Source organism: Ictalurus punctatus, chromosome 29 (genome assembly GCF_001660625.3).
Source record: "Ictalurus punctatus breed USDA103 chromosome 29, Coco_2.0, whole genome shotgun sequence".
In the NCBI taxonomy this organism is placed as follows: domain Eukaryota; kingdom Metazoa; phylum Chordata; class Actinopteri; order Siluriformes; family Ictaluridae; genus Ictalurus; species Ictalurus punctatus.
The window spans coordinates 4,290,679-4,315,942 of record NC_030444.2 but is presented as its reverse complement, the minus strand read 5'-3'; the positions used below and the strand labels follow the sequence as shown (position 1 = coordinate 4,315,942).

General features: G+C 41.4%; 1 protein-coding gene across 5 annotated transcripts in view; it reads left to right on the top strand.

Annotated features, from left to right (window-relative positions):
* The first annotated feature begins 5,725 nt into the window (after nucleotides 1-5,725).
* The window catches only part of ptprdb (protein tyrosine phosphatase receptor type Db), an 86,570-nt gene continuing 67,031 nt past the window's right edge, over nucleotides 5,726-25,264 (top strand). For 3 of the 5 annotated variants that reach the window (XM_053677480.1, XM_053677477.1, XM_053677475.1), the window contains exons 1-4: nucleotides 5,726-5,981; nucleotides 10,103-10,127; nucleotides 18,077-18,148; nucleotides 21,213-21,244. The gene's annotated coding sequence lies outside the window, so the exon portion shown is untranslated. The remainder of the gene's footprint in view (nucleotides 5,982-10,102; nucleotides 10,128-18,076; nucleotides 18,149-21,212; nucleotides 21,245-25,264) is intronic. The other 2 variants (XM_053677479.1, XM_053677478.1) reach the window with 1 other exon arrangement.

Genomic DNA, 25,264 nt, shown 5'->3' with positions numbered 1-25,264 from the left:
TACAGGAAGTAAAGTCTGGAATCACTAATGACTCGATTCAGCCTCGATTCCTTCTTTTGGGAGTCGATAACTCCGTTTCTCGTGCGCTTTGATTTTTGAAACTTTGCAGACGTTTTACATTCACGAACAGCTCTATAACACACTACATGAAAGGTAATAGGTAATAGATTCACTCTGAGAGATAAATGGGGATTATCGAGTGGATAAAAAGAGGGAACTCTCTCTTTTCCAATGGCTGAATTTTTGGGCTAGTTTGAGCTCTTTTGATTTGTTTTTTGAGACTATTTGAAGTGGAAATGTTCCTGAAACCTGTCAGCCCTGCTTAATGATATTACGTCTTTGGAAAGTACTCCTGAAGCACCAAGCACAGTTGAGAAATGGTTAATATCATGCTTGTAGTATCTTATTCATGAAAAACGTTACGCAATACACCGAATTAAGATTACAACTAATGTTAAATGTTTTACTTCTAACCGACTGTAGCCTCACTCGATTAGGTAACGTTACTGCAACTAGAAAGCTGATGAAGCTCTCAACATTCAGGGGGAAAAAGCGGTTTGTATTCAAGAAAACCATATGATATGTTCTCACATACAGTATACACACATTTATATCCCAGCAATGTCAGAAGTCTACTGGTGTAGCATAAACAGACCTAAATAATAGGAGATTAGGTCTATGGGAAAACCTGAAGAATCAAATACACTGAGGTCAGTTGAGGATAAAGTCCTCACTGGTGACTGGATCTTGGAATGCAAGTTTTATTTATTATTTTTTGTCTTCAGCTGTCACATTATCATCCTGTCACTGTTTCCAGATCGAAATTGTGAAACTTCTCAAATAAATCAATTATCCTTATAGATAGTTGAGTTGTGCTTGAATTCCAGGTCCACTTGATCCACTGACGAGTGACGTTGTGTCGTTTGCATCTCCTCCGTATATAAACGGTCAGATATTCCTCGAGATTTATCTCTCCCACTGAACCAGGTGTTCAGACGGCGCTCCCGTGGTTTTGATCGAACATGAACCATCAGGTTTTACCCAAACGTGTGGGGTCTACAGTACGGTATACCGGCTCGAGGGCACACGGTCGTTAACACGAAAGGGAGATATCCCAAAATACGAAGAAATATCCCAGTTCGTGTAAATAATCTATAAAATTCGAATTTTCTCTCAAGTTATTGTCGATGAAATCATTTTGAATGAAAGGTTTTGTATTAAATTTGTGAAGCGTGAAAAATAGAAGCATTCTGATATAGACCCCATTGTACGTAATGGAAAATGGCAGACCGTGTGAAGGGTTTTCTCAGACGTACTGTACCACAGCGAAGACCGACATGCTTTTGTTTAAGAAACATCACTGGACAGTGTGAACTTTTTTTTTTGTTTGTTTGAATCACTGAAAAGAAATAATAATACTAATTAAAAAGATCGAATGTACTGTAGATGCATGATCCCAAACTTCCAGTGGACCGAAGGATGTAGAGGATAATGGATGTGTGCTGTGATCTACTTTGACCTTTCACCTCTAAAAGGAAGTAGTGTGTGTGTGTGTGTGTGTGTGTGTATGTATATGCACACTCTCTGACCTAATGACACTCTATATTGCTCCACTGGAACTAAGAGCAAAGGGGTTAAACACCAGGATAGCGTTTTTTGCAGATCAATATTCTCAATCTTTCTCATCCTCTGAACACCCAGAGTGTAATACCAGGTATGCTGACGCTGTTGGATTAGTGTGATTTTTGTACTAGTTAAGTGTGAATGTGTGTGTGTGTGTGTGTGTGTGTGTGTGTGTGTGTGTGTTTCTCTCATCCAACACCCAGTTGTGTTTCTCTCATCCAACACCCAGTTGTGTTTCTCTCATCCAGCCATCCTCCTACCATAAATTAGAGGAACCCCTGAGGTGAACTATACGACCTAGTTTTCACGTTCTTTTTCTCTCGTTCTCACTTTCGCTGACACACACACACACACACACACACACACACACACACACACACACACACACTTTCGAGAGAATGCGTACGTGAAGATGCATGATGTAAATGCCAGTGTCTGTTGGAGAAAGTGTTAGTAACGTGATTGCATGTAATGTAGTACTGAGACGGCCTAGAACCAAACCTGTAGTGTTAGTGAACAACATAATACATTCAACACCAGACGTACTGGCACCCCATGAAAATGAGCATAAATGAATATGAACGTCGAAAAAATGTGAATATCATGGAAAAGTTCTCTCTTTTTTTGGTAATTTAATTCAAAAAGTGGAACTTTCGTATATTCTAGATTCATTACACATAAAGTGAAATATTTCTGGCCTTGTATTTGTTTTAATCTTGATGATTACGGCTTACAGCTCATGGAAATCAAAAATCCAGTATCTCACAATATTAGAATAAAGAATTTATAATACAGAAATGTCGACCTTCTGAAAAGTATGTTAATTTATGCACTCGATACTCGGTTGGGGTTTTAATCCTTTTGCAGGAATTACTGCATCAATGCGGCGTGGCATGGAGGCGATCAGCCTGTGACACTGCTGAGGTGTTTGTTCTGGAAGCCCAGGTTGCTTTGATAGCGGCCTTCAGCTCGTCAGTATTGTTGGGTCTGGTGTCTCTCATAGATCCTCTATGGGGTTCAGGTCAGGCGAGTCGGCTGGACAATCGAGCACAGTAACACCATGGTCAGTAAACCAGTTACTAGTAGTTTTAGCACTGTGGGCAGGTGCCAAGTCCTGCTGGAAAAGGAAATCAGCATCTCCATAACGCTCGTCAGCAGATGGAAGCATGAAGTATCTAAAATCTCCTGTTGGACGCTGCATCGACTCTCGACTTGAGAAAACACACTGGACCAACACCAGCAGATGACATGGCAACCCAAATCATCACTGACTGTGGAAACTTCACACTGGACTTCAAGCAACTTGGATTCTGTTCCTCTCCACTCTTCCTCCAGACTCTGGGACCTTGATTTCCAAATGAAATGCAGCATTTACTTTCACCTGAAAAGAGAACTTTGGACCACTGAGCAACGGTTCAGTTCTTTTTAAAGGCTCCGGAAACCTTTGCAGGTGATTTGTGTTAATGAGCTGATTAGAGCTCTTCTCAGGTCGACATTTCTGTATTATAAATTCTTTATTCTAATATTTTGAGGTACTGGATTTTTTATTTCCTTGAGCTGTAAACTGTAATCCTCGAGATTAAAACAAAAAAAAAATCCTTGACATATTTCACTTCATATGTAATGAATGGAGAATATATGAAAGTTCCACTTTTTGAAATAAATGACAGAAAAAAATGAACTTTTCCACGCTATTCAAATTTTTTGAGATGCACCTGTATAATGAATAACGCATGCAGTGAGTGCTATTGTAGGCTTAAACATAACAGATTGAACTCTTCTATTAGTCAATAACAAGGTCTAAAAAGTCACCAAAGTCACTACATTTGCAAGACTGTTCCCTTTAACCCTTTTTAACACAGTGTCCTTCCTGAACGTTTGAGATATAATACTTTTTGGAAAGCCATGTCTGACGCCCTTATCAAGACAAAAAAATTAACTTATAATAATGAAACTATAAATAAAAGGCCTTGCTGCCATCTGTCAGGCTTCATCACATGACCTGCTGTTGCACTGCAGCTACACCTACAGCCATACAATCCATACAAACTGGACCAACACAATCCAGGAGGTGTTTAGTTTAATTTTCAACTTCAAGTTAAAATTGGATGTTAGACAGTATTTGAATCTGCGTATGTTATTGAACTCCATTATAGTAACTCCATTATATACTGAATGTTCATTCATTCATTCATTCATTCATCCTGCTCAGGAGTCTACGCCAACACTGAGAGTGAGGCACCCCACTATAGTTCGGTATTTATGCTGTAGTTGCTGTTTTCTTTGTTTGTTTGTTTGTTTGTTGATTGGTTTGAGCACCTGCCTTTGTAAGAGTCTCTGTGTGGCCCTGATCTCCTGTCGTGTGTAAACACAATGTCTTCTGTTTAATTGCTGCCCAAGTGAAAGTATAAAGGGATTTTACACTGGGAACAATAACATTTTAATGATAACTGCCTCTGATTGTGTTAGCTGTCCTCATGTCACTCAGTATAAAGATTCTCAAACTTGCCAGGGACCACGTTAATTGTTTATATATATATTAGGGATGCACCCAAATGAAAATTCTTGGCCGAAGCCGAAACCGAATATAATGAAAAACTTGGCCGAAAGGCAAGTTTTTTTTTCGCGTTTTTTCCATTTATTTTACCATTTTTTCACCACTGCATGAATTAAATAATCAAAATGTGCTTTTTACTATTTTGTCTTGCTTTTCAAAGAAAAAAATCAATTACAAAAAGAACAATTTCAAAATATTTATTTAACAATGAACATTTTTTTTTTTCATTCCAGCAGGCATAGGCTACCAACAAGGCACAATATAACTTTAAATAAATAAATGAGTATAATAAAAATATTTTGAAGTGGTCATCTTTGAGCCCCCCTTGAATAACCTATGTTAGGCCTATAACTGACTGCTGAAAGAATGGATCACTCTGTAGCCTACAACAAAAATGTGCATTAAAAAGTGCATTGACCGGAGTGCAGAAAATGGTTCTATTGGGTTCTATACGGCTGATTATATTGGGGATATACACCGCTCGCGTCCCTGTACACCTCGCGGAGTATTATAGTAGATATAGTATCGTTAGACACGTTGTTAATGTTATGTCCCATGATAGATTTAGGTAGTTTAAACTATAGATTAGTTCATTTAGTTCCCGCTGGTTTTTCCGCTCCTAGTCCATAGTACTAGTTCATGTTTCTTGTTTTGTGTTTTCACCCTGTTTTCTGTGACCGCGACTTTGATTCCTGCTTTGCCCGTTTATGCCTGTTTGCCGATCGTCCGACCCTTTGCCTGTCTTGACTATGTTTTTTGGATTACGATTTGGATTTGTCTGCCTGCCCTTAAATATATACCGCTTTACCTGCTTCCGTACTCTACTCCCTTACGTCTCGCGACATGACCGAATACTCCGGAACAGAAACAAAACAAACGTACGTGTCCACAGTAAACTTCCGTCAACATCCGAAGAGCACGTAGCTCGTGCATGTGCGCGCCCCCTCATCGAGGTTGTGACATTCACGCGTCTTACTCTGGTTGCTAGGCTATTTGGTCGCGTCATCAAACGTCATTTTTCGGTCAAATTTTTTCAGCCTTTTCACTTATTAATTTCGGTTGCCGAACATTCGGTGCATCATATATATATATATATGTGTGTGTGTGTGTGTACATACATACATACATATATATATATATACACTTACAGAACACAGAGCATTATGGCATGATTTGGAATGAACTGAAAGAATAATACAGTGCATAATTATGAAAATGATGTGTTGTAAAAACAAACAAACAAACAAATCATTTGGACCCCACTAGAAGGACCATGATTGGAGTGGGTTTGATGAAGGGGGTTAATCCTCTTGAGCCTTCCTCTCTCTCCATCTGGCTCGTGCCTGTTTGTTCCTATGACTTTTTGCCTAGCTAAAATCGGCCTCCTTCTCCTATGCGCCTGTTTGTTTGTTCGTGCGTGCTGCTGGCGCGCGTGTACGTGTGTGCGCGTGTATGCATGCCTGTGTGCGTGTGCCGTGTGTGGCTGCGCGCGCGCGCGCGCGTGTTACCATCTCGCTCTCGCTCTCACTGAAGCGCTGCTCCGCTCGCGCGCCTCGCCAGTCCTTCTCATCTGTTATTATTTTATTATTTTTTTTCACCCCCCGGAAATTCCCCTAAATCAGTCAAAGTAGTTTCGACTCCTGACAGCTCTGTGTGTGCTGTGTGCGTGTGTGTGCGCGCGCGCGTGTGTATGTGTATCTGTGTATGTGTGTGTGCACTGTTGTCTCGTGCTCGGGACGAAGAGAGACCAGGACTCCGTTTGGACATTCTCCTTCCCCAGACTTCTCAACGGGACACTAAGGTAAGTGCACTACTTCATGCGTCTTAACACTCTCCCATGTCATAATAAGTACTTATTTATTACTGCTGTTGATAGAAAGCTTAAATAGCATCAGTTAGTGTGTTCATTCTCTTCATGCAAGCTAGAGGTGTTCAGTTTGTGTGTTATGCAAAAGCAATTAGATAGACAGATAGACAGATAGAGAACGCACAGGTATAAGACACCCCACTTCCTTCTCCACTTTCATTGTTTTAACTGATTCCAACAATTCCAACATCTATGGGTCCTTATGATCTGTCCTGCAGGAATGAGCAATAATTATGACCCTCCTATAATAATAACTACACTCCTTAAGGATTCATTCCATAATTCCTCGCTTCCTAGGATGCTTTCATTTGGATCCCTTCTGCCCTAGGAGTTTACATTTACATGACAGAACGTTTCCCTCCATTTGAAAGTTCCATCTCTGAGATGGAGTTTTTCTGAGAGGGTTTTGAGAATTGCATGAGCCAACTTGGAGAGCGTGTGTGAACGAATGCTAGACATAAGGAGTGTCATGACAAGGTGACGTGTAGTACACCTGTATCTCTAGCAAATACAACAGCAATACTGGCTAGTGTTTTTACATATCCCCCGTTATGCACCGTTCTACGTGTACAACAGCGTCCCGAAGAAACAAACGCAGCTGAGACGTATTAATCTAAAAAATAATAATAATAAAAAAACTCATTGTCATAAATTTTCATAAGTTATGATCACCCGGTTTGAGAAATATAATCTGAATGTTTTTTTTTGTTGTTGTTGCATACTTTCGATGAATGAATCTATTTTATCGACGTTTCTCGCTACTAGACGAATCCAGGAAGTAACTGCATCGTACTTCAGTAATGTTGGTAAAAAAAAAAAATGGAAGCGTAGTACACAAAGTTTCCAGAGAAACAGAATGTTTGGGACATCAGCTGTCCGAGCGAAGTGCTTGTTATGCTGCGGAAGCATTTAATATTCAAAATGGCCGAAAAAACATGACATACATTCCACGGGCCATTCCAAAGGCCGGAGAGAGAAGACGAGCTTTCTTTTCCCCTTAGGTTTCTTCGGTGCATTGCTCGCATAACAAGCACTAGTGATGTAAACAGATGTCATCGCTGTTGACGCGTCCCGACACTGGAAAGGAGAAATCCCTTGTATTGCAGGAGAACTCCAACAGTATATATCTTGTGAACACAGATAAAAAAAAAATTAATAAATTTTTTTTAAAAACATTCAAAGAACATGCAAAAGCTTGCTTTTATTAACTTATAACACATATGGGAGGGGGGAGGGGGCACGGTGGCTTAGTGGTTTGCACATTTACATTTACGGCATTTGCCAGACGCCGTTATCCATAGCGACTTACATTTACACATTTATACATTTATACAACTGAGCAGTTGAGGGATGAGGGCCTTGCTCAAGGGCCCAACAGTGGTAGCTTGAACTCCTGACCTTCTGATTAGTAACCCAGAGCCTTTAAACACTGAGCCATGGTTGGGGGTTTGAATCCCGTCTCCGCCCTGCCTGCACAAATCTTACACGTTCTCAGGGGTTTCCTCCGGGTACTCTGGTTTCCTCTCCAGTCCAAAGACATGCGTTGTGGGCTGATTGGCATTTCCAGATTGTTTGTAGTGTGCACGATTGTTCCCTGCGATGGGTCAGCACCCCGTCCAGGGTGGCCTTGGCCTTGCGTCCCATGTTCCCTGGGATAGGCTCCAGGCTGCCCTGCGAACCTGTGTAGGATAAGCGGTATGGAAAATGGATGGAAGGAAGGATGGATGGCTGGATGGATCGATGGATGGAGGGATGATGGATGGAGGGATGGATAGAGGGATGGATGGAGGGAGGGATGGATGGATAGCTGGATGGCTGGATGCATGGAGGGATGGATAGAGGGATGGAGGGATGGAGGGAGGGATGGATGGAGGGATGGATGGATGGATAGGTGGATGGCTGGATGGATGGAGGGATGGATAGAGGGATGGAGGGATGGATGGAGGGATGGAGGGAGGGATGGATGGAGGGATAGCTGGATGGCTGGAGGGATGGAGGGATGGATAGAGGGATGGAGGGATGGATGGAGGGAGGGATGGAGGGATGGATGGAATAGAGGGATAGTTGGATGGCTGGAGGGATGGAGGGATAGTTGGATGGCTGGAGGGATGGAGGGATGGATAGAGGGATGGATAGAGGGATGGAGGGATGGAGGGATGGATGGAGGGATGGAGGGATGGATGGAATGGAGGGATAGCTGGATGGCTGGAGGGATGGAGGGATGGATAGATAGCTGGATGGCTGGATGCATGGAGGGATGGATAGAGGGATGGAGGGATGGAGGGAGGGATGGATGGAGGGATGGATGGATGGATAGGTGGATGGCTAGATGGATGGAGGGATGGATAGAGGGATGGAGGGATGGAGGGAGGGATGGATGGAGGGATAGCTGGATGGCTGGAGGGATGGAGGGATGGATAGAGGGATGGAGGGATGGATGGAATGGAGGGATAGTTGGATGGCTGGAGGGATGGAGGGATAGTTGGATGGCTGGAGGGATGGAGGGATGGATAGAGGGATGGATAGAGGGATGGAGGGATGGATAGAGGGATGGAGGGAGGGATGGATAGAGGGATGGAGGGAGGGATGGAGGGATGGATGGAGGGATGGATGGAATGGAGGGATAGCTGGATGGCTGGATGGATGGAGGGATGGATAGAGGGATGGATGGAGGGATGGAGGGATGGCACATCTAGGGCAACACTGATCAATTTCACGTGTTAAACCCTGAACACGCAGTAAACCCTTTGTGTTCAGCGTGTACATGGGTGAGCGTCTGAAAGAAAGAATAAAGCAACAATTAGTGATTAAATATGTATTTCAGTTTCTCAGTTTCTACTTAAAAAAAGAGGCCTCATAAAGGACTCTGAGCTTTAGATCTAACTGTATAATAAATCGCAGCCCCAAATCTGAAACCCTAAACCTTGAATTCAAGGGCTATCTCTCCTTCTTGCTCTTATTTGAGAGAGAGAGAGAGAGAGAGAGAGAGAGAGAGAGTGAGAGAGAGAAACAAAAGTGAATGGTGTACCCACCCCACACACACATGCGCGCACACACACGCGCACACAGTGCTAGGATGACTTAGACTCTCTCACCTTCATATTGACACCTCATCTGTTATCATTAGGCACAGAGTCAAACAACTTTCTCGAGATGTGAGTGCGAGAGTGTGTGTGTGCGCGTGTGTGTGTGAGAGTGCGTGAAAGAGAGAAAGAGAGAGTGGGGGAAGACGGAATCAGAATCTGTGAATTTGAGTGTGTGTGTGTGTGTGTGTGTGTGTGTGTGTGTGTGTGTGTGTGCATGCATGTATCACTTAGAGCTCTCTCTCTCTCTGTACAGTATATGATCGATGTAGCTGGGTCACACACACACACACACACACACACACACACACACACACACACAGTTAGATTTTGGGGTTAGTGTATCTTGACTTGACGTGACCTTTGAACTATCAGGCAGAATCAAGGACACACCTGCCACACACTGTAACAGTGCTTATTATATAAATTATATTATGTGTTACAGTATATTTATAATTCTATATTATAATGACTTAAAAATGAGCCTTTTGCATTGTTCATTTAGGATGGCAAGGATCGGGTATCATTTTTTAAAGATTTCAGAGATTCAAAAGTGTCCATGGTCTGTTCACTGCGGTCCGACTCTCAGTCTGTTCTCATGACGCTTTATTCACTTTCTACTCGTAATTTTGTCCCAGCAATACGTTTATTATACAGACTATACACACGTTATATAATATACGGTCCCCTCCAAAACTATCGGAACGGCAAGGCCAAGTCAATTGTTTGTGCTGTACACCATAGACATTTGGGTTTGAGATCAAAAGATGTACATGAGACGAGCGATTAGGATTTCAGCTTTTATTTCCTCGTATTTACGTCTAGACGTGTTAAACAACATAAAACACCCAACATAAATTGAGAATTAATATACCGAGTCGTAATTGTATAATTATGCGATCGTGTGATAACCTTGCTGTCTCTCTCTCTCTCTCTCTCTCTCTCTCTCTCTCTCTGTCTTTTTTTTTCCAGATCGCCACTGTGGGAGAACATCGAGGTGAGTGAGAGAGAGATGGTATTTTTACTGTGTGAGTGGAGAACGTTAACGAGGAGCAGGGTGTGAAACAGGAAGGTGATAAGTAATGTAAAATAAGTAATGCTTGACACACACACACACACACACACACACACGCACACACACACACACACACAAACACACGCACACACGCACCAAGGTGATAATTTGATGTTTATTCCAGATCTGAATAGAGGAACAGTCAAGATTCAGATATGAGAGCCTTGCTTTTGAACAAAGCTAATACCTGAATGTATATTATATATAATGTGTGTGTATATACATACATATATATATATATATATATATATATATATATAATTTGGGTGTGTGTGTGTGTGTGTGTGTATATATATATATATATATATATATATATATATATATTTGTATGTGTGTGCGTGTGTGTGTATATATATATATCTAAATATATGTATTATATATTCCTGTGCATGTAGTTTCCATTGCATGTTTTTCTTTCTTTCTGTCTCTCTCTCTCTCTCTCTCTCTCTCTCGCTTCCATTTGTTCCCATGCGGTCGTCTCAAGGTCTCTATATGGACATTTTAATATGTCTCTCAGTCTGATGTCCATTGAGATCAATAAAACACTGCATTCAAGTAAATCTTAGTCTCACTGTCTCTCACGCACACGCACACACACACACACACCCATGCACACACTTAATTGTTTTGTGTCCTTCAGTCTCAGTCGCTCTTTCAATCTCGGTTCTGGTCTTGCAAACCTTCACAATCACTACATGCATGGCAAATGTTCACAGCCTTATATAACTATGATTATTTATAGTTTTATAAATTTATTATTTATAGTTTTTTGTTTTTTGTTTTGTTTTTTTTGTAATTTGTCATTTGACTTGAAATATATGAAACTGCATATGTGAAAAACATTAACACATTAAAGGCATGCATAATCCGAAGAGCCAAACAGAACAAACTAGTGGGTATGCAAAGCAATGAGACTCCAGTGGGAATTAGACTTTATTTGGCAAATGTATATTAACCACAGTCCATACGTACAATACATACAGAACTGTGTGTCAAGCTTATTACACATCATTTATACTCTCGGATTGGACATTCAGTAAAAATCAAGGAAGGCACGGGTTCATTTAGTGAAGCAACACACACACACACACAAACACATAATGCACGAGTCATATAAATCTTCTTCTATCCACTAAAACTCTCTCTCTCTCTCTCTCTCTCTCTCTCTCTCTCACACACACACACACACACACAAATTTCCTTTTCCTGGATTTAAAATACCCTGAAGTGACTAGTCACCATCTTTGAATCAAAACACAGGTATTTCCAACCCCCCCAAAAAAAACAAGCCTGAGCAAATAACATTTTTTGTTGTTCTTATTGTTATTGTTGTTGTTTTAGTATTTTTTTCCAGTTGTCCTCCTGCGTTTTTTGTAGCGTGTTTATTTTTTTAATCAGAAAGTCTCTCAAGTAGAACCCTTCTAGGATGCTGAGAAGGCTTATACCTTATACCAAAGTACCCCTTGATGGACCCGTTTTTGCAAAAGAGTACACAACAGCAAGGAATGATTTTTTTAAAAAACTAAAACAGACACCCGATATCCAGTATAAGTATGTATATCCACCTCGAAACTTACTCTATGGAAATATGTGCGATGTGCTTAGGGGTTCTGGTGCTGTGTTGGTTGATGATGTACAAGTCTTACAATGGTATTCAATTGGAGCGTCAGTGATCTCAAACATAAAGGAAAACACCCAGCTTTCTCTGCTAGCTCCTCCAAACAAAAGGGCAAGAGCTACTTTTCTCCCTCACCACTTTCCTGTCATGTTCAATCCCATATTAATGACAAATCCAGCATCGTAGCAGTCGAGCAGGTTTAAGAATGCTATATAACGCAGCTATAGGGCGCACCACAGAGTCAGCTCAGCTAGTGGGTGAACTAGGAGATGACCAGCGCGTTGGTGTTGATGGTATTCGCATGAAAGTTGAAGTCGAAGTAGCTGATCGGTTTTACTAAAAGATTAAAGTACCGCTGCGTCACTCTCTTTAGTCAGAGATAAAGCGAGGAACCACTACCATCACAGATTCGAAGAGCATTGTGGGTAAGGAAGGAATCTGAAGTGAAACCTGACCAACAAGTCAGTGAAAGAAGTAATAAATCTCTTAATCTTAATTCTAAAGATCAATGTGCAAGTTGTTCAGCGTGGATTTTTTCCTTTTTTTAAGCAGTATTATAATAGCCATACTCGTGTCTGAATTATACACAGTATCCGTCTCCTTAACTGTATAGAGAAGGAAATGGAGCGCGGAGTGAGGTGTGGGTTTGGAATATGGCGAGCCGTGCATACATAATAGATTCTGCGTGTCAGGATGGTGACATTATTGCACTGCAAGAGCCATTCTGACTCAAGGAGAACACTCAAACTTTCCTTACTCACTTTGTATACGAGAAATCTATGATAATACAGTTATTCATTTTAACCCTGCTAGCCCATTTACAGCCTAGCAGTCATCCCTGGTTATATACCGGAGTGTTCAGGTTTCAATCATTTCTTTGGGTTATTCTGAGCTCAATATTATTATCTGTTGCTTGCTCTTCCTTGTTTGGTGCATGGAGATTTTAGGGTACAGAACAGGCACTGATGAGAGTCTAGACCAGCTACGAGACTCACGAGTAACATATTCTCTGGTCTTCCTGCATTCCAATCTCCACGCTGACATTAGCTAATAACCAGTGAGCTTTCTTTTGAACATGCACTCACCAGTCACTTTAATAGGAACGCCTGTAGCTACACATTTATGCAGTTATCCAATCATTCAGTGAAGAGGCAGCAGTGCAACGCATAAAATCACATGGCTGCATGGTTTGAGTGTTTCAGAAACGGCCGATCTACAGGGATTTTCACACGCAACAGTTGACACAGAATGGTGCGAAAATCAAAAAACATCCCATGGTGGGTCTGCAGGCTCAAACACCTTGCTGATGAGAGAGATCTGAGGAGAATGGACCAATGAGATTGGTCTGAGCAGGCAGGAAGTCTATAGTAACTCAAATAAGCACTTTCACAACCCTAGGTCTCTTTCATTTATAACTCCTATTGCTAGGAATCCATCATTTACACCATCAAGGTTGGATGGGACTTTTACGCAATGGGAAGAAATGCGTGTACGTACTGTAGGGGACCTTTGCATTGATGGGGTTCTGGAATCCTTTAATGAGTCTATATTGATCACATGTACATTACAGCACAGTGAAGTTCTTTTCTTAGCATACCCCAGCATGTAAGGAGTTTGGGGTCAGAGCGCAGGGTCAGACATGATACAGCGTCCCTGGAGCAGAGAGGGTTAAGGGCCTTGCTCAAGGGCCCAACAGTGGCAGCTTGGCAGCGCCGGGGCTTGAACCCCCGACCTTCCGATCAGTAACCCAGAGCCAACTGAAATTTAAACTTCCCTAGAATCACTTTTTTAGATTTCTGCAGATTAGGAATTATATATGTGCTCATACATTATAATTTACATTTACATTTACAGCATTTGCCAGACCCCCTTTCATACAACTGAGCAGTTGATGGTTAAGGGCCTTGCTCAAGGGCCCAGCAGTGGCAGGTTGGTAGGGCTGGGATTTGAACTCATGACCTTCCAATCAGGAGTCCAATCACTGAGTCCCTAATGCATCACCTTCAATTATCGATAAGTGTCTTGATCAGTGTAAAGGAAGTAAAAAATGCATTCGCAATCATTTATGACTTGCTGCAATCTTTTAACGCTCCCTCTACAATATTACTTAAGGAGGAATGGGAGAAAGAACTATGAATAGAATGGAAATTTCTGAGGAAACTTGGCGGAATAGTTATTAGGATAGGATATTATATAGAATATTAATGAATATAGGATATTAATGAATATCAATTCTAGACAGTGCCTTATTCAGTATAAGGTTATTCACAGACTACAATTATTCAAAAAAGAAACTGGATAGAATTTTTTTAAATGTCTCACCTCTTTGTGATAAGTGCAGCTCAGTAGATGCTGATTTGTCCCATAGTTTTATCTATTGCTCCAAGATATAGAGTTACTGGAATGGAATTTTTGATGTGCTTTCAGAAATATTTCGGGTGCAGATCCAACCGGACCCGGCACTCTGATCATATGCAACCATTATCAGGTGCACAGCACAAATTGCTGCATACAGTTTAATTACAGCCAAGAAGATACTCCTGTTGTTCTGGAAGATAAAGGAGGCTCGTACAGTCAAGTTCTGGCTCGGAGAGTTGATTTGTACTTTACACTCGGAAGGAATTAGATACCGTCTGAAGGGTGAATTTGAGCAGGTTGACAAAATCTGGCATCCTTTTATCTGTTATCTTGATAGAAGCCCTATGGACCATACCTTCTCAATTCAATGTAAACAGGTCTGGTATAGTATATCAGGTATATACCTGGATGGTTTAGGATGTGTAAGATTGCTAATCCTTCTTTAGAACTTTTGTTTTCCAATAAAACTTATTTGACAAAAATATAAGCACTCTTTACAACCTTGCTGAGGAGAAAAACACCTCCAGATGCACAACATATCAGATCTTGAGGTGGATGGGCTACAACAGCGGAAGATTCATCATGTTCCGCTCCTGTCAGCCACGAACAGGAATGTGAGGCCGTCATGAGCACAGACTCACCCAAACTGGACAGTTGAAGACTGGGGAAAAAAAACAGATGACCTTCAACTCTCCAGTTTGGGTGAGCCTGTGCCCATGAAAGCAGAAGATTCCTGGTCTAGGCAGACATGGAGTGGAACCCAATGTGGTCTTCTGCCGTTATTGCCCATAAACCATATGTTTGGATGTTTTGAGATGCGTTTCTGCTCACCGTGGTTGTAAAGAATGAGTTACTATATAATTCCTGGAATCTTGAACCAATCTGGTCATTTTCCTCTGTCCTCTCATATCAACAAGGTGTTGTTCCTACAGAACTGTCACTCACTCAGTGTTTTGTTGTTGCTGTTGTTTTTGACATTTTCACCACTCTGTGTAAACTCTAGAGACTGTTGTGGGTGAAAATCCCAAGAGATCAGAATAGCAGTTTCTGAAATATTCAAACGAGCCATCTGGCACCGACGTCCATGCCATGCTTAAAGTTACAAAGATTCTTCTTCATTCTGATGTTTGATGTGAACAGTAAACGAAGCTAACGACCTTCATGATCGGCTGAGTAGATAACTGCAGGACTGTGCAGTTGTACAGGTGTTCCTAATAAAATGGACGGTGAGTGTGTGTGCAAGCTGTGCTATTTGGTAAATCCAGATTCTTGACCTAGTTCACAAGGTTGGGGGAGATATAAGTTTCCTTTAACTGGGACATTGATTAGGGGCATTACACTGTGACTTTATTGCCACCGTGTCAGGAATGGAAAGCAATAAATATGGTTTATATGCTTTTAAATGTACAGACCCTGTTGGTGAGCTCAAGCACTAGCAAACCTGTCTGAATTAAGTTTATTTACAGACAACATTTTTCAACTTGACATCCATTCCCTGGTTACTCTGTCTGAGCGAGGGTGCCCAGAAATTGCTTGGTTTTGTTTGCCCTATAGCTTTGCCTCTGGCTCTATGTCTGCATCTAATTATTTCTTGGAGTCCATACATACATACTGTTAAAAAGGACTAAGGGATCTCATATAGTCAGACATTTAAAGGAAAAATGATTGACAAATTGGTCTATTTTCACTTTGGCTGTTTCCTAAATTACCCACAATGCTGTTAGACTGCCACTGATAGTTGCACCATTGAGACACTCATAATCTGTATACGAAGAATTCCAGAGCATTCAATTTCATGCTAATACTGCCGATCTCTATCTAGCCGATACGAGTCTCTGCACAACTCGGCATAATGCCTCATTGACCGCTTTGGGATGTTGCTGCGATACGTCGACGTGTGCGCCAGATTGGTCCGGACAAGCCCGCCCTTTAGACAAATACAAGTAAACTGGCCAGCTGCAGTTTTTCTGGATACAAAGTGCAATAACGTTTACATTTCTCAACCGATTTCGATGGTTTATGATCTACGTGGCGTACAACAAAGTTCCATCTCCAGAGATACTTAATATCTTGATAGTTAAGACTTGGAAAATGATTCACTGTTGTAAGGAAATGTGAAAACTTACGCTTGTCAAGGATATAATTGTCTTATTTTTCTAGGGTAATAATTGTGTAGACGTCCCTAATGTAATACATTAATGTGAATGTTAATAAAGTGTTTTCATTGTGGAAAGGGCCTTTTCTGTCTTAAAACCCGTCATTTTAGCTTCTTTTTTTTGTGCTCCAGGTCAGAACAACCCATTTACTTTGAAATACTGGAAAAATAGATATAGTGCATGGTTGAGTACTAATAATAGACCATCACTGAAGCTACTTCTCACTGCCTCCTTAAATGGTTCTCTTTGGGAAACCTTCAAAGTGTGAGATAAAGTTAGCCAGTCAGCTAACTACAGTCAGATTCACAGTATGTGTCAGTCTCTCAGCTGAAAGGAGTTGCTCGTCACAAAAGTCGGTTGGAAGAAAAACGGAAATATGAATCTCGATTATAGAGAATTTAGTTTATAATATAAACTATAACATATGCTGAGGCTATAAGAAATATAATCTTTATATGATTTCTCATAAAGTCTAATCTTCTATAGCTAACTAGCATTATCGCTAACAATTAATAGTCTGACTCTGGTGGCCAATAATGTTATAAAGACCAAAGCCAACCAGAAACAACTGTCCAGTCTTACCTGCGAAAGGTAATTCCCCGAGATCTGATTTGGATTGTGCGACGGTTGGTACAGCCCCAAGCTGCACACGAGTCAGGGGTCTTTCTTCTAGTAGCCGGCTGAGAATTGTGGCAAGTCGCCTGGTCCAATATGGCGGCGACGTTGATGTACGGTCCAGTGGCCGGTGCAGCGTCTATCTAAGTTTACGAGCATAAAAGTGTCCTATAGCTACATTGCAGCTACATTCTGGAGCTCTGAGTAGAATGTTTGCTGTTTCTGTTACTTGAATTTCCAATTCATATGAAGTTAAACGTCGCTAGGGGGGGGGGGAGCTCTTGCTAACACTGAAACAGTTAACCAGTTCAGTGTGATTTCTTTAACCTATGTACAGCTTGCTAAGTAACTATCAAACTAGCTAACATTTTAAATAGCTAGCCTGTCAACTAGTTAGAGTGCCAGTTAGTTAGAAAACACACAATTTCCTTAGAGATTTGTTCGGTCTGATTCCTTTAAACTATGTACAGTTACTGTATGTCAGCTTGCTATTTAACCAACCAGCTAACATTCTAAATAGCTAGCTTGTTCATTAGCTAGTGTTCCAGTTAGCCAGCAAACAAGTAATTTTTTTTGTTTTGTTTTTAGATTTGTTCAGTCTGATTCCTTTAGGCTATGCACAGTTATATCAGCTTGCTAAGTAACTATCTAACTAGCTAATATTCTACATAGCTAGCTTGTTAACTAGCTAGTGTGCCACATATTGGGTAGAATAAGGGAGGTTACTCATGCTGTGTAACCTGGAAAGAAAACTGTATCAGATCCTTCTGGTCACGTTCTGCTTCTGAGGTATTGAATCAGTTTGAGTCAGTCTCTCAGGCCTTTAGTGGTTGACAAACTTCATTAGAGGTATAATGATGTAGATTAATGAAACGAACCATATGATGGTATTCAGGCATTCCTAGAGGAAATGGCTCATTGCTGCGTTTTCAATGGTAACTCATAATATTCATTAACATTAAATAAATGAAATGAAAAAAAGCTAAATCCTGTGTTGAAAAGTGAAAAGGTAGAAAATTCCAGGTTCATTTAACACTATATTGATTAATTATAATTAGCATTTGTCCACTTGAACTTGCCTCATTGAGGTTCTGTGTGTGTTTAAGATGCTATTAATCTTTCAGGAGAATCCAGTGGAGTCTGTCTTTCATTCGCCCGGCATGAGGCAGCATGTGCTTACTCTCAATTTAGCACAGGTAAGCAGAGCAGACACACACATTTATACTGCGTTTATGTTTGCTTTGCACACAAGTCCACACACAAGTCCACAAACCCTCTCTTATTCTTGGAGACAAACTTTCTGCGTGGAAAGTTCTTTCTATTCTGAGCATGCGAAATATTGTATCGCACACAAAATCTCTCAGGGTGTCTATATGCTTGAGTGTGACTGTGTAGGCTCATAAAGATGTCTCGGAGATAGCGGGAGAGGGTTTTTAGAGCATACGCTGATACATTATTGAAGGCTACTCAGAGACGCATCCTACTCTTTCTGGCAGTCAGACGACGTAGTATGCTAAAAATATACGTTTACCTCATCTGCTTCAGTCCACTGTTCAGTGCTCCTGTTTTGAGAAGATGACTAACAAACACTTTTTACTTTACTCCATAATCATGTTGATGTACCAGTACGTAGCACAACGTGAGAAGAAAATCTGAAATAGGCATAACAGTAACGATGACAAAAGACGAAAGCTTCATTTCGAGTTTTAATAAGTAGCTTAAAATACGGGTATACTTTCAGAAAACAAGTTTGTAAACTGTGACCTTACCTGCAAGACCTGGGAAAGTGAATTTAATATCCCTTTACAACTAAGTTACGGTATAAATTGGACCACCCGCGAGGCTACATTTACACGCTGCAAACACAAAACCTAAAATGCATTAATACAGCACAAGGGGTGCAGTGAGAATCACCTGGATACCTTCTTGTGCGGGTACAGACGCAAGCCGAGACCTGCCACCTTAATATGACGTATGACACTGTATTTGAGTATCCGTGGCAGACATGAATCGTCCTTCCGTTGCCTGCTGAAACTAAGAGACTGTTAGAAGTGGGTTATCAACCTGCAGTCGGACCTACAATAGCACTGACAGAGATGCGTCCTTGCTTCACTGAGAGGGTTACAGACTCTAGACAGAAGGCCTTCCCAATGAAAGGTCCACTTGCATGTGGTGCCCCATTGGAGAGCTAGTCACCATGGATGCCTCTTCACTGGCTGGGGGTAGTAAGGTGCCACTGGGGCACAGGGGACTTATGTCCTCCTGGTGTGAGATCAGAACGTATCAAACAACTAGAAATGAGAGCGGTCCATCTGGCCTTACACCTTACAGACAGTGTCATGACACACAGTCATAAAGACGGCCAGACAGCACACTGGGACATGATCCTGATCCATCAGCCTACAACCAGTCTCCTCATCTACTGTACCGCTTTCTGCCTTTACTGTTGATTTCTTTCCATTCTGCAAAGAATTCAACAGCTATGCCACAAAGTCATACTTTTGGCTCTGAGGTTTGCTAGTAGGTTTTCCCCTGAAGGTCTAGCAGTCCGGGAAACCCCTGTGAAGATAAAAGCCATGTATGATCTTGGCTGGAAGGTGTTCAGTGAATGGTGTGCACCTCAGTGACTGGATCCAATGCACTGCCCAATTCCTCAAATATTCATTGTTGAACAGTACCAAGTCCCTATTTTTGCTAAAGTTGTATGTAGCAGCCATTGCAGTGTGTTACAGCACCATGGATGGCATCTATGGTCTTTCTGAACCCAGATAGCAAATTGCTGTGGCCCAGATCTGGCCCACACCTGACACTTTCATCTGGCCCACATACCACGTGGAAGGATGGCACTGGAATGGTGGTCCGCTCCTGTTTGCCAGATTTGGGCCACAAGCAAGCCATAGCAATGCCACATGTGCCACATTTTTGCCAAAGGTGGCCCACATTTATTTTGTGATATTTGGGCCATATTTGCTATTTTACATGTGGGCCAATTCAGGCTCATATCCATTTTGTCCAGGCCAAAAGAAGGCCAGCAGTGCCGCATCACTGCCAGAAGTGGCCCACATGCGGATGCTATCTGCGAAAGGGGCAAGTGTCCTCCATTTGCTGGACTCCCTTAAGGCCCCAACATGAGTAAAGTTAACCTGTGAAGATAAGAGCCCTAGTTTACTGGCCTCATATGATCTTGGGTGGAAGGTGTTCAAGGAATGGCATGCACCTCATTGATTGGATCCGATGCCCTGCCGAATTCCCAAAATATGAATTTTCTTCAGGGATTGTTGGACAGTACAAAGTCCCTATTTACAATAAAGGTGTATATGGCAGCCATTTAGCCATTGCAGTGTGTTACAGCACCATGAATAGCTTCTCTCGGGGGGCTCATAATCTTGCTACGACCTTTCTGAAAGGGGCAAGGTGCCTCCATTCACCACAATCCCCGAGAGTTTGGACACCCAACCCCACCGGGACACGCCACATTAGGAGGAGTGTTTCAACGTCATGACCATCACCGAGAGACATGCCACTCCATGAACAGTGCACTACTGCTATCTGGGCGGCACCTTGCACTTGATCCAGGTTATATAATGTTAACATGACTCCCAATGACGTGAGTGCAGCAGTCATCTCTGAACACCTTTCAGCATAGCATTGGTTCCTCATGACCTTGCAAGAGCGGGTTGTACACTAATCGTATGGTTGGCGGTTTGATTCTCGGCCCACATGACTCCATATGCCGAAGTGTCCTTGGGCAAGACACTGAACCCCAAGTTGCTCCCGATGGCAAGTTAGCGCCTTGCATGGCAGCTCTGCTACCATTGGTGTGTGAGTGTGTGTGTGTGAATGGGTGAATGAGACACAGTGTAAAGTGCTTTGGATAAAAGCGCTATAGAAGTGTGCCATTTACCATTTACCATATAGGTGATTCTTACTGCCCTGGAGAGGTGAAATACCATTCTAGCTGTGTATGTACCTGTGCTTCTATAAGCTAGATAAAAGCTAGGGTTCCTTGACATTCGGCCCCAGCACCAACCCATCAAGGACTCAGTTCAATGAAAGTGTTTGCAAGTTCGCTTACAGTTTTATTTGACTAGCTATAACATATTAAATAATATCCAGATTTACTCAAAGCACTGCTGCCCTCTATTGGTCATAAATGCTTTAACACAGTCATATTTTTTTTTTAATCATTCACTCCTTTTTTTTTTCTTTTTTTTTTAAAGAAACTTACTAATAATACTTGCTCTTTTTGTTCCCTCTCAGATCCTGTAGTTCACTGACACAGCATGAAAAAGGTAAGAGTTGAAGACTGCTTCCCCAAGCATTCCCTTTTTTGTTCTCTGCTTTGCCCTTTTATTGCAAATGGGGGAAAAAACTTTCCCTTGCGTAAGTTAAAATATACAATAATAATAATAATAATAATAATAATAATAAACAAATCCTAAAAGAGAAACCAAAAAATTATTTAAATGAATTGCGAATTTAGATCCTAAACTCTTACAATAAACAATATAATATATGAGAAATGTGTTATTCCTATTATATATTTTATTATATTTATATATTTTTAAATATAATTATTATAAAGCATGGTAGTAGATGCAAAAATAATGCAACGTAAAGATAAATGACAGGAAGTGCAATGGTATTTTACAGGATGCGCATGTTGAAGCTGAGATTTTATTTAGTTAGACATGCTGAGGACTGGAATTCCCTGCTGGAATTACGGACACTCACATAACATTACCGGATTAATCAAAACGGGATAGCATGTACGGTACATTTGTAACTTATTTTAAATGAAGTATTCACTAAACATCTGCTTTAAAGCCATCGTGAACTATCTAAAACATGTTGTTTCTGTAACCGCAGCCTTAATATAATTCATGAGAGCAAAACAGGAAGACCTTATTAGTATTGAACATGTGACAAGTCATGTGTTATGGCATTATTAAATATAAGAACCGATATGTTTCAGTATGAGAACGTCCCTGGTTTACTAGAGTAAGGTGTGGGGATGGCGATTTGGGGATGGCGTAGGTGCTTCTGTGCCATTTTCAAACTTCTAATGTCACTTTTGTGAATTGGTGACTAACCCTTGACACGTTGACATATCCACACACTCTTAATTGCTGAGTCTGCTTTTTTTTTCACCCCCTTTTGCTGGATTCCTGTTTATTTACAGCTCTTTGTTTGGGAGCATATATATATATATACTGGAGCAGTCCCTCCAATTAGCAGATCTTGATCCACCTGTAACGATGCTGAATGACACTTGATTGACAAAGATATTGGGTAAATCTTGGATGTCTTGGTTTATATACATTATGTGTGGGTGACTCAATGCAAGGTGCAGGTGGGCCGCTTCACCCTTGTCAAGCCAACACATTGTTAACTCAAAGCATTATTTGTGGTTTTCCCTGGTAGAACTGGACAGCCTGGGAGAGGAGTCCACAGTTTTTAAATAAAGTTTTTCCTCTTCTGTCTGATTCTTCAGGCTCTGTGCAGGATTTAGCAACTAGGACACCGGGTGCCCTTTTGGTTAAGACGGCTGGCAAGGCCTTGGTTGCCACTGCTGCTTTCACTGGGTGTCAGGACACCTTGACAACTTCCACCTTGAGCAGATTTGCTGTCTCAGATGGATGGAGAGATTTGGCACCCTTATCCAGGGCTCCTGTGTTTTGTGTGGGTCTAATTTTCCAACTGTAATCTAAAAGTCCAGAGAACACTTCTGAACACAAGAGCCCATTATACCCGGGCCATGTGTGCCCTTAAGTAGAAATTGATCTGCAGATGGTGTTTTGACCTCTCCAAGGCTTGATACATGGCAGTAAGTCTACCCTAAAGGTGTATGTAGCCATTTTAATGCAACACATCACCGTGGACAGTAGCTCTCTAGGGTCCCGTAGGCTTATTACTGCTTTCTAAAAAGGGCAAGGCACCTGAATCCACCTCAGTCCCTGTGAGACCTCCCTCTTGTGCCGGAGTCCATTAAAGAGCCTGCTTATGAGCCTATACCTCAAAGTATATGTCTTTAAAAATCGCCCTGCTGCTAGCTATTACTTTAATCTTAGAGATTTACATGTTCTGGTGATAAGCTTGTATGTACTGTATTGTAGTGGTGGTCAGATGACTCTGGAGTTACCTTGGAGTTGAATCCATGTCCGTTTGTCTAAGATCTATTACCTCTGCAGCCTTCAGTGAGCCTGCAGAATGTTTCTTGCTGTGCCTGGTGCGTGCCTTGTGGTGTAATTCGAAGCGGATGGCAGCCAGCTGATCTCCAGACCAGCTGTTGGTTTGCTATCAGGGTAAGACTAGGGTCTAGGCAGAGGTTAGAACACTGGGTGGTGGACATCATCAGTTTAGCATACAGATGGGCTGCCCCTACTGCGATGTGCCACACATCCTCTTCACTGACCTTATTTAGAAGTGTACCACCCCAGGAAGTCTGTGCTGCCGCTACCTGAATGCCATGAGAGTTCTTTAGATTTCCCAAGGTTAACGCTCCCCCTCCAAGTGCTGTGTCTGACGGTCTTCTCTGATCACACGTCATAATAAAGTGTGTTTTTTTTAGATTCACATAGAGTGCTATATTGTACGAACAATTAATCAGTTAGCAGTTAGGACGCTATTTGTGCTATTACTTGTATCATGTTTGTTAAGATTTATGTTTGATCTTGTTTTATCACCTATATGTGTGCTATTTTAACTTGCGTAATGGACTATAATTGTTAGAATGAGTTCTAGGAAAAACTCTACTCCACCCAAAAGGATATACTGTACACTCCGAGCTGAACACCAGCGTGATCTTGCGTCAACACCTGCAGGTTTCTAAAAATGGTTCTGCTCTGGAAAAAAAAAAAAAAAGCTCCACAGCACATGGTGTAAATGTGCACATGCATTGTTGTGGCTAAAAATACATTTTTGTGTGTATATGTGTGTGTTTGTTTGAGAGAGTTAATGGATGATGTCTGTTGCTGGAAGCCTTTTGTTCTTATAGAGTCTGATCAGGAACATGACAAAGGCTGGTGTGTGTGTGTGTGTGTGTGTGTGTTGGAGGAAGGCATATGTCTGGAGTTTCTCTCTCCTGTGCATATCAAATTACCAGAGAGGAGAGAGAGGAGAGAGAGAGAGAATGAGAGAGAGAGGGAGGGAGGGAGGGAGAGTGGATGTGAATCACTTCACATCTTGATAACTCAGAGTGATAAATAGATTAAGCATTTAACAACCCTTTAACCCTTTAACACAGAGACGTGGCATTTCTGCCTAAACGTCTTCCATGAACTGGCCATAAACCAACAAGAATTGATTTGGGGCTAAGTCTAAGAGGTTCAGGCTCACAGATCATTTCCTAGGTGCTGTCTCCGAGTAATCACTTTACATTCCTGGACATTGGCTGTATTATATACTTTTTTTTAAAAAATTGACTCAGTTTATCAATTGTATACTATACAGCGGTGCTTGAAAGTTTGTGAACCCTTTAGAATTTTCTACATTCCTAAAAGTAGATAAAGAGAACCCAATTAAACAAATAAGACAAAAATATTGTACTTGGTCATTTATTCATTGAGGAAAATGATCCAGTGTTACATATCTGTGAGTGGCAAAAGTATGTGAACTTCTAGGATTAGCAGTTTAATTTGAAGGTGAAATTAGAGTCTGGTGTTTTCAATCAATAGGATGAAGATCAGGTGTGAGTGAGCGCACTGTTTTATTTAAAGAACACGGATCTATCAAAGTCACAACTCATGAAAGTGGAAGTGTATCATGGCACGAACAAAGAAGATTTCTGAGGAGCTCAGAAAAAGAGTTGTTGATGCTCATCAGGCTGGAAAAGGTTACAGAACCATCTCTAAAGGGTTTGGACTCCACCAATGTACACTCAGATAGATTGTGTACAAATGGAGGAAATTCAAGACCGTTGTTACCCTCACAGGAGTGAAGACCAACAAAGATCACTCCAAGAGCAAGACGTGTAATAGTCCATGAGGTCACAGAGGAACCCTGGGTAACTTCTAAGCAACAATGATGTGCATGGCAGGGTTGTAAGGAGAAAGTCACTGCTCTTCAAAAAGAACATTGCTGCTCGTCTGTAGTTTGCTAAAGATCATGTGGACAAGCCAGAAGGCTATTGAAGAATGTTTTGTGGATGGATGAGACCAAAATAGAACTTTTTGGTTTAAAAGAGAAGTGTTATGTTTGGAGAAAGGAAAACACTGCATTCCAGCATAAGAACCTTATCCCATCTGTGAAACATGCTGGTGGTAGTTTCATGGTTCGGACCTGTTCTGCTGCATCTGGGCAGGACGGCCTCC